Source organism: Lolium rigidum, chromosome 3 (assembly GCF_022539505.1).
Source record: "Lolium rigidum isolate FL_2022 chromosome 3, APGP_CSIRO_Lrig_0.1, whole genome shotgun sequence".
Classification (NCBI taxonomy): domain Eukaryota; kingdom Viridiplantae; phylum Streptophyta; class Magnoliopsida; order Poales; family Poaceae; genus Lolium; species Lolium rigidum.
The window spans coordinates 171,794,905-171,807,514 of record NC_061510.1 but is presented as its reverse complement, the minus strand read 5'-3'; the positions used below and the strand labels follow the sequence as shown (position 1 = coordinate 171,807,514).

Sequence of the window (12,610 nt, the reverse complement as noted above, 5' to 3'; positions counted from 1 at the left end):
GGTAGACATATGGAAATCTTGTTGTTAGTATAAACATAGTGTACTATTGAGTCTTCTTTCAGGACATAGAAACTCTAGAGATATACCACCAAGAAAGCATGTTTTCGAAGAAGGCTATGCATGTGTTATGTGAGGGGGCAGTTGTAAGTAAGAATCACTGGCATTACCTTTGACACGAGGGAATCATCACAAATGCGCAGAATCATTTGGATTGCACTTTATCATTTAAATAAACATTTCTTCATAGATTTTTCCATTTATTAGGTGCTTGGGCTATATGGAACACTACGAATAATTTTGCAACCAAGGCAATTTTCAAGAAAGAGAACCGTGGTTGTAGCTATTCTTGCAAGTTGGGTTGATGGTTTAATTTGTGCTTCTCTATTTTTATCTATTGTCAAAATATTGTGTACATGGTGTATCCTATTGCCAATGTATATAAAAATGCATCCGAGTCTACTGTTTAAAAAAAATTAAAAAAACTTAATTGTCTAAAGAAAAATCCAACACTAGGGTGGGATATGTGACACCTGAACATAGTTATTTTTAAGCGCTCGCTGCTGCATATATTTATAGGTTTTCTTGGGTGGCATAGTGGAAATTAAACAAAGAACGTTCTCTTACATAATCTAAAGTCTGATCAAGTTCTGCGGATCATAACAATAAGCATGTACGTTAGCATCGATCGCCAGGAACTCACATGGATACTGATCTGGAGGTACTCCATATCTGAAAGCACAAACGTTGGATGCACAGCCATACATACTCACCAACAAGGAAACACAGAACATACATCACCACAGAACATACATCACTTTGGAACCAACATAAAGTTCCCTTTCGTTTAAATTCACCAACTGATTAAGCGATTAGGCCGGAATATCTTCAAATCAGATATGCTTGACAACGCTGGCCATCCATAGATGAATTCACGATTGCACACCAAAAGTCTGAAGAAAGCTAGTATAATCATAGATATAAGTAAACAAGATTAAACCTAAGATTGTTCTAGCTGCAGCCTGTCAATGTCTTTGGCGTTGCTGCTTGCGCTGGCCGCGTCTCCGTCGACCTCGCCCTCCCCATCTTCCTCGTCGGTTCTGTCTTCATCATCCTCCGAACTCGCAGCCTCTTCGCCCCCCTCCTCTTCCTCCTCCGACTCCTCGTCTGACTCCGTGTCCGAATACGACGGCAGAGAAACCACGAACCCCTTGAACTGGACGACGACAGCATCCTCCTCGTTGTCGGTGTCGGTATCGGCGTTGGAGTCGCCTGCCGGCCGACTCACGTAAACGCGGAACTTCTCTTCCAGCACCAGCGGGTTCTCCAGCTCCACGGCCTTCACTTCCGACGACAGCTGGGCGAGCATGATGTTCTGCGCGCCCATCTCGACGTAAGCGGCCACGACGCCCTGACCAGCGGCGCTCTGCGGGTCGACGAGGAAGACCTCGGTGACCACGAAGGGCTCGTCGTCTGACGGAGGGATTAGTGTCAGCTCCTCACCTCTCTGGAGCTGCATGGACCAGCGGCGTAGTTGCAACAGCTGCTCATCCATGGCCATGGTCGACTGGTCGTCGATCGATCGCCCGAGTTGCGAGCTGCGACAACACTACTTGAAAGGGGTATCTCGACCTCTGGGTGTTCTTCTCCTGTGATCCTCGCCGTGAACCAGGGCTCGATTGATTTGTGCATAGCCTCGGGGGTGTCTTGTGTGCTTATATTGATCATTGTGGGCACATCGATTCTGAGTCGTACTCGGTCAATGGGTGATTTGCTGTCGGGAACCTAACGGACCCAGATCGTCAGTGGCAGTCTCGTTACTTTTTTTTGGTCGCTGTTCTTTCCTTTTTCTCGGGAGCGGATCGTCGCCGCTAGCGTTATAGAGGAGGAGTTATATTACAGACCAAGATCAATGACAGTTTCTAAGATGCATAAAACGGAAATTGGCAACATGCGAGGACGTGGCCAGCAAAAGTCTAAGCCAAAAACTATCATCATGAGCTCAACACGCGGATCCATCTCATCTACATCTTTCTGGGAGGAAGTTTTGTAGGCGCAGCAGCATCAAGAGGCATTTCCATCGTCAGCATCTCCAGGTTTCCAGAAGAAGAAGATCCAGTTCCTGCCGCAGCCAAACGCATAAGGCTATCAGCTCCAGCTCGAATGTCGGCGGCGTCCTTCTCGCCATGGAACCCTGCCCAGTAATTCATAAACACAACCGCATAACTAATTAGCTCAAAAGCCGAGTTAATCAAAACGAAACGAAACGTTCGAATGTCGCTTTTGGTCCGCTGTTTGATTCCGGAAACAAAACGAAAGAAACCAATTGGGATTCGACGCGGAGAACATGAGAAGAGCAAGGCGGGTGGCGCCCATAGTTCCAAAAACCTGATCGGACCAACGGTTCGATTAAAAGGTACAGATCGAAACACACACAAAAACAGGAATAGAAAATTAAAAACCAGCCCTCATTTTTTACAAAAAAACCCCCTTAGAAATAACTAGAAAACTACGATTGGTTCATCTTCTCCACCACTGTCGATCTTGGAGCAGCAGCCACCCTCCTTATGCCGGGGAAGAGGCCACCTGGGACAAGGCTTGTGTCGACGCCCATGTTTTATAAACCTGACCGGGCCAACTGTTCAACCAAAAAACCAAAACCGATAAGCTGGCCAACTTTTAAACCGACTGAAACTCTAAAAAAACCAGCAAAAACAAGATGATGCGACCTAGAATTGAATCGGTGACGTTCTACCACACGAAGTCCAATAGTACGAGGCCCAATGCAGCTTGGATTGAACTCGTTCCTTAATACACGCAAAATATCATTCTCGTCTCATTTTTTTATTTTTTTTAGGGTAAAATAGTAGGGTAAAATCCCACTGCAATTTTTATTGATTAATAATATAAAGTAATTACATTGTATAAGAAGTACAAAGAAACTAGGAAGACAAAGCTATGCTAACTAGGCTTGTGTATGCAGCCATTCTTGAAAGGCTGTGGCATGTTTCTTCTTCATTGTGAAACTGACCAGCCTTAGCTCATGAAGGTAGACGAACTTCCATTTCTCAAAACTTGACGCTTCATTGTTGAAGATTTTTTTGTTTCTGACTATCCAAATTCCCCAAGCCGCAAGAATTGAGATCTCCATGAAAAAAAGGAAGATTCAGCTTTTCTTTAATGTCACTAAAAGCCTCCAGCACCAATAGATTTGAAGCTCTTTGAGGACAAACATAATCCCAGAATTTGTGTGCAAAAGAGCAGTTCCAGAAAAGATGTACCAGGGTCTCCTCAACCTTGCAATTATTTTTAGCACACATATAAGATGGCAAGGTGAAAATTTTTCTTCCCAAAACGTTCCTTGTATTTAATCTATCTTGAATAAGTAGCCAAAAAAAGAATTTGTGCTTCGACTGACATGAAGATTTCCATATCCAACTGAAGTGAGGAGGTGCTGGTTGATATCCAATCATAGACTTATAGGCTTGCTTTGCAGAGAAATCCCCAAATTTAGCTCCAATTATCACAGTTGCCTCTTTGCATTGTCAGTGTAGCTTCATTGCAAATGATTTCAAAGATTTCATATTCAAGAAAAGCCTGTTGAGTCAAAGGAAGATGGAAGAGATCTTTAAGAAATTCAGAATTTACAACCACATAGACGGACATATCAGTCTTCTTGGCAAAAGAGAGCAAATGAGGAAACTTGTGGCAAAGACATTCATCAAGCCATAGATCAGTCCAAAAAAAATATTGTGCGTCCAGAACCCAAATTACACCTGGCCATTCCTTTGTAATTATCAATCAATTTTAGGTGAGCTCTCCACCAAAAAGGTCCTTCCAAACTATTACCAGGAATTTTACCATTACTGTAATAGGAACTTCTCACAAGTTGAACCCAAGAAGTGTCATGATTATTATTCAATTTGTGAAGATTCTTCATCAATGAAGCTTTGTTCTAGATCCTTAAATTTAGAACACCCAGCCCCCCTTGATTTTTGTGCTTACAAATCTTTTTCCAAGCAACTAAAGCTGGTCCTTTGGCTTGAACTTCTGCACTTTTCCTTCTTCATAGACATTGTCTTATGATTTTTATCACTTGGCCAGTAATTGATACTGGCACATCTAAGCACCCCATAAAAAAAATTTGAAAGTGATGCTAGCACTAATTTAACCATTTGCAACTTGCCTCCATAGTTTAAGAAATCTTCAATGCCACATAATCTTCTTTCCACTCTAGTAACCATTGGCAGAAAGTACTCAAGAGATGGTTTTGTGATACCCAGGGGCAATCCCAAGTAGGTAAAAAAGGGAAATTTCCTTTTTTTTTGCAATGCAAAGTATTGGTGAAGTGGCTTAGTCTCTCATCATCCACATTTAGTGGCACCTTGATGGATTTATGGTAATTTACTTTCAAACCAATGGAATCTGCAAATGTATTTAGCAAGGATTTTAAACATATCAACTGCCTGGAATTTGCTTGCATTACAACCAAAGTGTCATCAGCATATTGGATAACAGAAAAATCAGGGAAGGTGGGGCAAGCAATTGGTGTAGTCAGATTTCCTTGAAGTAAAGCTTTATTTAGGATGGATTGTAGGAGATCGGCTGCCAGAACAATAAGTAAGGGAGATATATGGTCTCCCTGTCTAACTACTATTTTGTAGTAAATTTGCTTGCTAGGTAATTCATTGAGAAGAATTGCAAGTGTTCCAGAGTTGAGAATGATTTCAATCCATCTAATCCATTTGGCTCCAAAGCCTCTTGCTTTCAATCTCCATAATAATTGAGTGATCAATCTTGTCAAAAGATTTTTCAAAATCCAAGTTGAGCATAAGAATTTCTTCTTTTGATTGGTGACACTGAAATAAATATTCAAAAGTCCAGCCTAAACAATCTTCAATACACCTCTCTTTGAGGAAGGCATACTGGTTTTGTGCACAATTTACAGAATAATTTTTTGCCGCATGTTTGTAAGAATCTTGGTAATAATCTTGAGTGCACTGTTGAGGAGAGAGATAGGTCTGAAATCTCTAGGTGTTAAAGGATTATCTTATTTTGGAATGAGGGTAATGAAAGAGGAGTTGATACTTTCCAAATTGACTGAACCATCATAGAAATATCTGAGCAGTTGCTTAATGTCATCAACAATTATATTCCAACTGTTTATTATGAATTTATTATTAAATCCATCAGGTTCTGGAGATTTATCATTTGGCAGGTCCTTAACCACATCATCAATTTCCTTATCTGAAAAAGGCACTTCCAAAACCGCTTCTGGTTTCTCCATCCAAACCTTCACCATAAATTTCATTCAAGTTGAACTACATAGTGGTATTGTCAGAGGTACCCATTCTCTCTTTGAAAGCATTCCAGAGAATAGAAGTTTACCATCATGATCATAAATTTCTGCTTGGTTATCATTTTTTTAACACAAATATGTAAATATGTCTGAAATTGATAGATGCTCTAGTGTGGAAAAATTTAGTATTTGCATCACCAAGATTTACCCATTTCATTTTTCCACTTTGCTTCCAATATGATTTTTGATTCCGCAGCAGGGTAATAACATGATTCTTCAAAATGTCCCTAAGATTCCATTCAGTGAGTGAGAGAGATCCGAATTCTTCGAGGGTGTCAATAAATAAAATGACCTCATTGAAATTGCTAATGAGGTGTTTGAGGAATGGCAGATTTTTAGCCCAAAGCTTGATACTTCTCCTCAGATTTTTAAACTTGGCATTCAATCTTTTTTGCACTATCAGAAAATCCCACATGAATGTTCCAGGCATTTTGCACAATATTTTCGAACTCACTGTGTTGTAGCCAATAATTCTCAAATCAATTTTTTTTCTCTTGGAATCTTTGTGCCAATATCCACAACACAAGGAACATGGTCAGATGTGGGTTTGACTAAAGGATATGCAAGTGTTGAAGGGTAAGAATTTGTCTAGGAACTTGAGGTGAAGAACCAATCCAATCTCTCAAATAAAGGATCTTCTGGCATATTACTCCAAGTAAATTTATTTCCTTTGAGAGGTAATTCAATGAAACCTAGAGAACTAATTGCATCATTAAACAACAACAAATCATTTATATCAGCACCGGGTCTGTTTCTATCTGTGGGGTTTTCTAATGAAGTTGAAATCCCCCATAATTAACCAATCTGTTTGATCAGGCATATTAACATTTTTTAACCAGTCAATAAAGATGGATTTTCTATCTTCCTGGCATGGACCATAAATATTTGTCAAGATCCAGGATTCTTTAGACAAATTCCAGCAGAACTCATTCTTGAATGCCAGAGTACCAGTGAAAAGGGATCCATTCCAAATAATTATCAAACCACCAGAGGCACCCATAGAAGGCTGAAATTCAAAATTGGTAAACTTCTTAGGACATAATTTTCTGATATAATCCATGTCAAAGGATTCCCTTTTTTTCTTATAAGCAAATAATATCACAACCTAATTCATCAATTTTATTTGCAAGGGCCAACCATTTCTTTTCATAATTTATCCCTCTCAATTTTCAGTTCATAACTTTCCAATTTCTGTTGTTATCGATAAGAAACTAGATTATGATATAAAGGTGGCCAATAGTAAGGATACTATGATGCCATACATGATACATAACATGTTCTTCCATTGACACATGCAACACATGCAGATAATTGTTCAACAGATTCTTCATTCTCCCACAAAAGCAAGGAAGAACAATATTACAGGGCAAAGACACAAGCTAAGTTCTAGTTCATCCTAACTCTAGGGTTCCTAGGTGGGGAGGTGGACTATATATAGGGAGCCACTAAGGAGGGGTAGTTTAGGTACAAGACAAAAGGGATAAAGTAGCACTCGTCGGCGGTAAGTTTGGAGGGGTCGGGCGTGGCGCCGGTATGTTTCAGCAGGGGCTCCGACGCGCCGGCTCGTGCATTGGACTGGTTCGGCGTGGGTGTTGGTAGTGTCGGTTTGAGCGCCGGTTTCACCAGCTCTTCTTCCTTCTCCTCTTCCATGCTTCTGTGACCTTAGGCTTGAGTCCTCGGGCATCCGTGCCATCCTCCCTTCCCTCCGTACTTGTCGAGGTATCCCGATCATAGACGTATGACAGAGTATGAAGTAGCATACCATTCAACATAGAAAATTGTAGGCACGCATAAAGAAGAAGATTCACCTTTGCGTGACGTGTTGGCGATGAAGCACATGATGCGGTGAAGACCGAAGGACGGGTTGCATCACCCAATGTGAGTCGTACTTCACTGGCAGATCCTTAATAGTGGGTCATGCTTGTCAGAATCGTCATTAACACTTAATTCGAGTATTAGTACAAATTTCAAACAACCAACGAAATGTTGGTATATTTTTGCAATTTTTTTAGAAAGTGGCAGAATTTTGAAATTCCCACATAATTGTGGTGGCCTTTTGCAATTTACTTACGGGGATCGGGATTGGGATAAGCACTTTTCGAATTATTCTCGATTGTTAGAGCATCTCCATCGGCACCCCCTAAATAGTCGCCGGCAGAGGCGCCGACACCTCCGTATGGGGGACGTCGGCACTGCATCCTCTATTTGGGAGAGCTGTTCCCACACCGACGCCCTCAAATCAGCGGCCCTGATAGATGTTTTGAATTAAAATCACAAATAAAAGCGTAGAAAATCGAATAAAGAGAAGAAACATTCCATTCCACAAACTAATACATAATTGTGAACATGGTTTACACAAAGATATAGTTTGGAACATGGTTTTCCACAAACTAATTGAACCATGGTTGACACTAAAACATTGCAAAATAACTAAACCTAACTAGGCCGGTCATCGCGGGGTTCGTGTGTTCGCTACCAATAAAGAACACTCGAGGGCACACCCAGTCACCCAAACTGGAAAATTCAGTTGGTCACAGTGCCCCGATTGGTTCTTTCGAGGAAGAACATCCAGAAACATGCGTGCCAATTTTCGCTGCGAAGAAAATATACTCAGTCGTCGTCCTCCTTGGCGTTGTCGCCGTGGTAGTGGCGGCGGCAGCGCGTCTCGTGGAACACCTTGACGCTCATGTCCCTGTCGCCAAGGTAGGAGAACATGAGCACGAAGCCGGCTTCGAGGTGGTCGTAGCGCGCGAACTTCTCCCAGCTGATGTGGAGGTACATCTTGCCGCGCGCGTCATAGATCACGTCCACGATCCACCGGCAGCAGCCGCATGCAGCCTCCCGCAGATGCAGCGAGCACTACAAGAAAAGTTCTGATAGACAACGTTCCAAAATCGTCCGCTAAGGGCCATTTTTCGTCGCCTATGGGCCTAACCCGACGATATGGGTTCTGTTGTCAAAACTGCGTCAGGCAAAGTCCTACGACGATTTTTTCGGTCCGTCGCGCTTGGCGCCCTTCCGCCACGGAAAATCGGACCGTTGCGAAGTGTTTCCGGAGCCCGTTGATCGCCGACGTCATGCCAACCGACACGTGGCGTACGCCGTTAACCGGCGAGTTAACGGCGTTAACCGGCTGAAACCCCGTGGTAGATGGTAGGCCCACACGAGGCCTGCCACGTCTTAAGCGGGCCGGCCCATTAAGTTTGCGGGCCAGGCCAGCTGACTTAGTTTGACCGGTCAACTATATAGCTGGGCTGGTCCATTAGTTACGTGGGCCGGGCCTAACCTCTAAGGTTGACTGGTCAAAACATTAATGGGCCGGCCCACTAAGCATGTGGGCCGGGCCGGATGCACTCGTTTGACCGGTCAACAGGCCAAAGGGCCGGCCCACGAGACATGTGGGACCCACTTTCCTGTTATCGGGCCGGCCCATTTAACAAGTGGGGTCCACCTTAAAGCAAGTGGGCCGGCCCAATTAGCATGTGGGTTCCACATTCCTGCTATCGGGCCGGCCCATTGAAGCGACACAACCTGACAACAGATTGAATCTCTGTGCTTTTCTGTGCTAGTCCCTTGGATCAATCGCCAGCACACACAGTTCGATGAATAACCAGAATAGCAAATGCGTCAATTATTACAACGTATGATCCATGGTAATAATTATTACAAAGCGCATAGCTCAAGGTTAGCTGAAAATAACATAGTTCAAGCAGCAAATAAATAAACGAAGAGCTCCATCACGCCACAGGCGAACATGTTGGATGTAAGCTCGCAACCTACGGTATTCCTTACTCGTCTTCAGAATAATCTGCAACATAAAAACGTTGCAGCCCCGAAGGGTCATTACACTTGGAATGGAAATGGCAAGATGTCATATGGTGGCTTTTTCTGGCGCCTATCGCTACATGATATTTGGCAGGTGGAGTTCATATTTGCGTAAAGCCAGTTTTATTTTCCCTACTCTCAAAACATTTCTTAAAACATAGTATTTCAGTAAGACTAATTACTACCCATAATCCACCTTGTGCATTAATTTCAGAAATTCGACTGACGAGATTATCCAACAGTTTCAAGCTCTAATTGCTCATAAATGTCCGTAACCGGGGACACGGCTAAGTACTTAGTTTTGACACTCTCGAGAGGCTGTACACATTCCCCACATGACCTAGTCTGTTCTTCTTCCATGATGCGCAATTTGCTCAAATGGACAGATGTCGACTAGGACAAGACCTTTCAGAAGCAATACCTCAACCACAATGGACGCGCTCCGTCCTACCAATATCTACCACCCTCTGTACATTGGGTCGAGTTCTAAGCTACTAAAACAAGAAAACCGGGCTAATCTCTTTGTTCCTGGGTGGCCAACCTCAAGTGTGATGCACACGGTGCTGCCATAGAAATGACCCCGGTGCAACCACTTAACATAAACCAAGCATTACCACTTACCACCCAGGGATGTATTAATTTGACATGGTTGTTTTCATTAAGAGAATAAAACCTTTATCTCTCGCAACCTCTCCACTTTGATAATATCCCAGGGCCAGCAATTTGAAAACAGTATGCACATAAAACAACTACCAATGCATAGAAAACAGTAGGATATTGAGTTTGTGACACTTGCCTTGGTCGGTGTTCAGACAGTCGTCGCAATCACACTCGTTGCAATCCGGGCAATCTAACGCAAGCAAAACAATTCACAATCAAACACCAAAACATCGCAAACAGGTAAAACACATAATGAAATTATGCATGCATGCTCTGGAAAGAAATTTGATATCAAACATTTTTATAATCAATTGCTTTATGCAATAAAGGTTTCAAATAGCCATTTAACCATGAACAAAATATATGTGTATAAAATATTTTTTAATATCTCTTGCAGGCATACTGGTGGATAGGCAATTTAAGTATCTGCAATCTGGCGTTGGATTCATATTAAAATATTTTACATAATTTAAAATATACTAAAAATACTATATACATGATTTTAATTTGCAAAATTCGCAGGTTTCGTAAAAGCACAAACTAACAGTACCAAAATATCCTTCTCATTTTTCTGAATCCATCGATATATTATTTGTCCAATTCCGAGTTACGAAACTTTAATAATGAATTTTACAAGATTAAACATTTCGCGGTTTATTAATAATTTTATCCGAAAAGCTGTCAGGAAAAGTTTCTCGGATGGGGAAACTTTGTAGACGAAAGTTACAGAGAATTCAATTACAAACTCAATGCAAAAGGAATCATCTAAAACGAAGCTATAGATTATTTGTTATGAATTTTCAAAGATTTTATGGGAGAACAAGCTAGCACCATTTGCACCGATCGCTCGGTTTGGAAAACGAGACCGCACGGGTTCAGCTAATAAGGATCCTCAGATTTACATCTTACGATCCTCAAGGTGGTTGCCATGATCTAATCCAAACTGTACGCGTACGACTCAACTAATGAGGTGCGGCTGACTCACAGATCAGGCCGGACCTGGTCGACGATGGTGAAGTGGCGAGTCGAGCGTGGATGTTGGCGTCTATTCGCTGGTCTCCAGTCTCGGCGAGGACGTGCACGTGATGCTGCAGTTGATGGCGTGATCGTTCGTGTGTCTGGCAGCAGTGTTTTCTTCCTCGGACAGCGTCAGCGATCGGACGGTTGAAGCGGCTCGAGCGGCGACGAACTTCGGCGATGTTTTCTTCGCGTCCTAGTGCCCTGCAAATCGAGAAAAAGAGGGGAGGCGACGTGGTTGAGTAAGGGGAATAACATGGGGTGAAAGAGAGGGGCTCGGGGTGACGGGAAACCTCCGGTTCTGAGCTCCAATGGCGGCGGCGGCTCGGAACTCCGGCGAGAAATTCGCGCAGCCTGGCGGCGCAAAATTTGGGGATTTTAAGGAAATAAAATAGATGAGGTTTGGGGGTATTTATAGGTCGAAAATTCCGTGGCAAACGCCAACAAAATCGTTGAGATTTTTGCGTACTGCTTCTCTGTTTCCTTCTGGTACAGGAGCTGGAGTTTTGCTGAAGGTTGAAGATGCTCTGCGGGACCCACGGTCAGGGAAAAGAAAAGAAAGTAAACGAGATAGAAAAGTAGCCTGTGGCGTGGGTTGCTGGCCTCGTGCGGGTTGGCTGGGCCGTTTGGCCTGGCCGTGTCGCTCCGTGCCGGCCGGCCGATCAGTTCGTTTTACTTTTTTTTTTTTCTCTTTTCTGATTTTATTACTGATCTAGCTACAGGTTACAAAACTGATGCAAATAAAAATATAAAAATTTGTAAATACTCTCAGTACTGTATCTGGACATAATGGGCACAGCTCCAATCCAGTAAAGCACTTGGATAGTTATAGTATGCATATAGATTTAACAACAAAGAGCAAAACTAGCAATATGAATCACTTTTATGCAAGAACAAGTAAAACATTTTCTAAAACTGAAACTTTAACATGCTGATATAATGCAATGCATGAATTTGAAAATACGCAGTTTTTAGGATGTTACACCCATTTTGTACGTGGGGTCCACAATAGATCAAATGGGCTGGCCCAACAAGCCAGTGGGCCGGCCAAAAAGACAGGTGGGTCCCACATTCCTGTTAAAGGGCCGGTCCATTTAGTAAGTGGGGTCCATCATATAGCAAGTGGGCCGGCCCAACAAGATAGTGGGCCGGGCCAAAACACAGGTGGGTCCCACTTTCCTGTTAAAAGGCCGGCCCATTTAGTACGTGGGGTCCACCATATAGCAAGTGGGCTGGCCCAACAAGAAAGTGGGCCGGGCCAAAAACACAAGTGGGTCCCATATCCCTGTTAAAGGGCCGGCCCATTTAGTATGTGGGGTCCACCATATAGCAAGTGGGCTGGGCCAAAAACACATTTGGGTCCCACATTCCTGTTAAAGGGCCGGCCCATTTAGTATGTGGGGTCCACCATATATCAAGTGGGCCGGCCCAACAAGATAGTGGGCCGGGCCAAAAACACAGGTGGGTCCCACTATCATGTTAACGGGCCGGCCCATTTAGTATATGGGGTCCACCACAGAAGCAATTGGGCTGGCCCAACAAGTTAGTGGGCCGGCCCAATAAGCTTGTGGGGCCACTATCGTGCTAACGGGTCGGCCCAATTAGTATGTGGGGTCCACTGCAAATCAGGTGGGCTGGCCCGACGAGTTAGCGGGCCGGCCCAATAAGCTTATGGGGCCCACTTTTCTGTTACATGGTCGGCCCAGTAGTGGGTGGGGACCACCTTAAAGCAAGTGGGTTGGCCGAATAAGT

General features: G+C 43.3%; 1 long non-coding RNA gene across 1 annotated transcript; it reads right to left on the bottom strand.

Annotated features, from left to right (window-relative positions):
* Positions 1-9,878: 9,878 nt before the first annotated feature.
* On the bottom strand, positions 9,879-11,294 carry LOC124700743. The gene is made up of 3 exons (XR_007001819.1): positions 11,152-11,294; positions 10,841-11,062; positions 9,879-10,031 (listed from the first exon to the last, which is right to left on the bottom strand). It is a non-coding gene; the product is annotated as an uncharacterized LOC124700743 (long non-coding RNA).
* Positions 11,295-12,610: the final 1,316 nt, after the last annotated feature.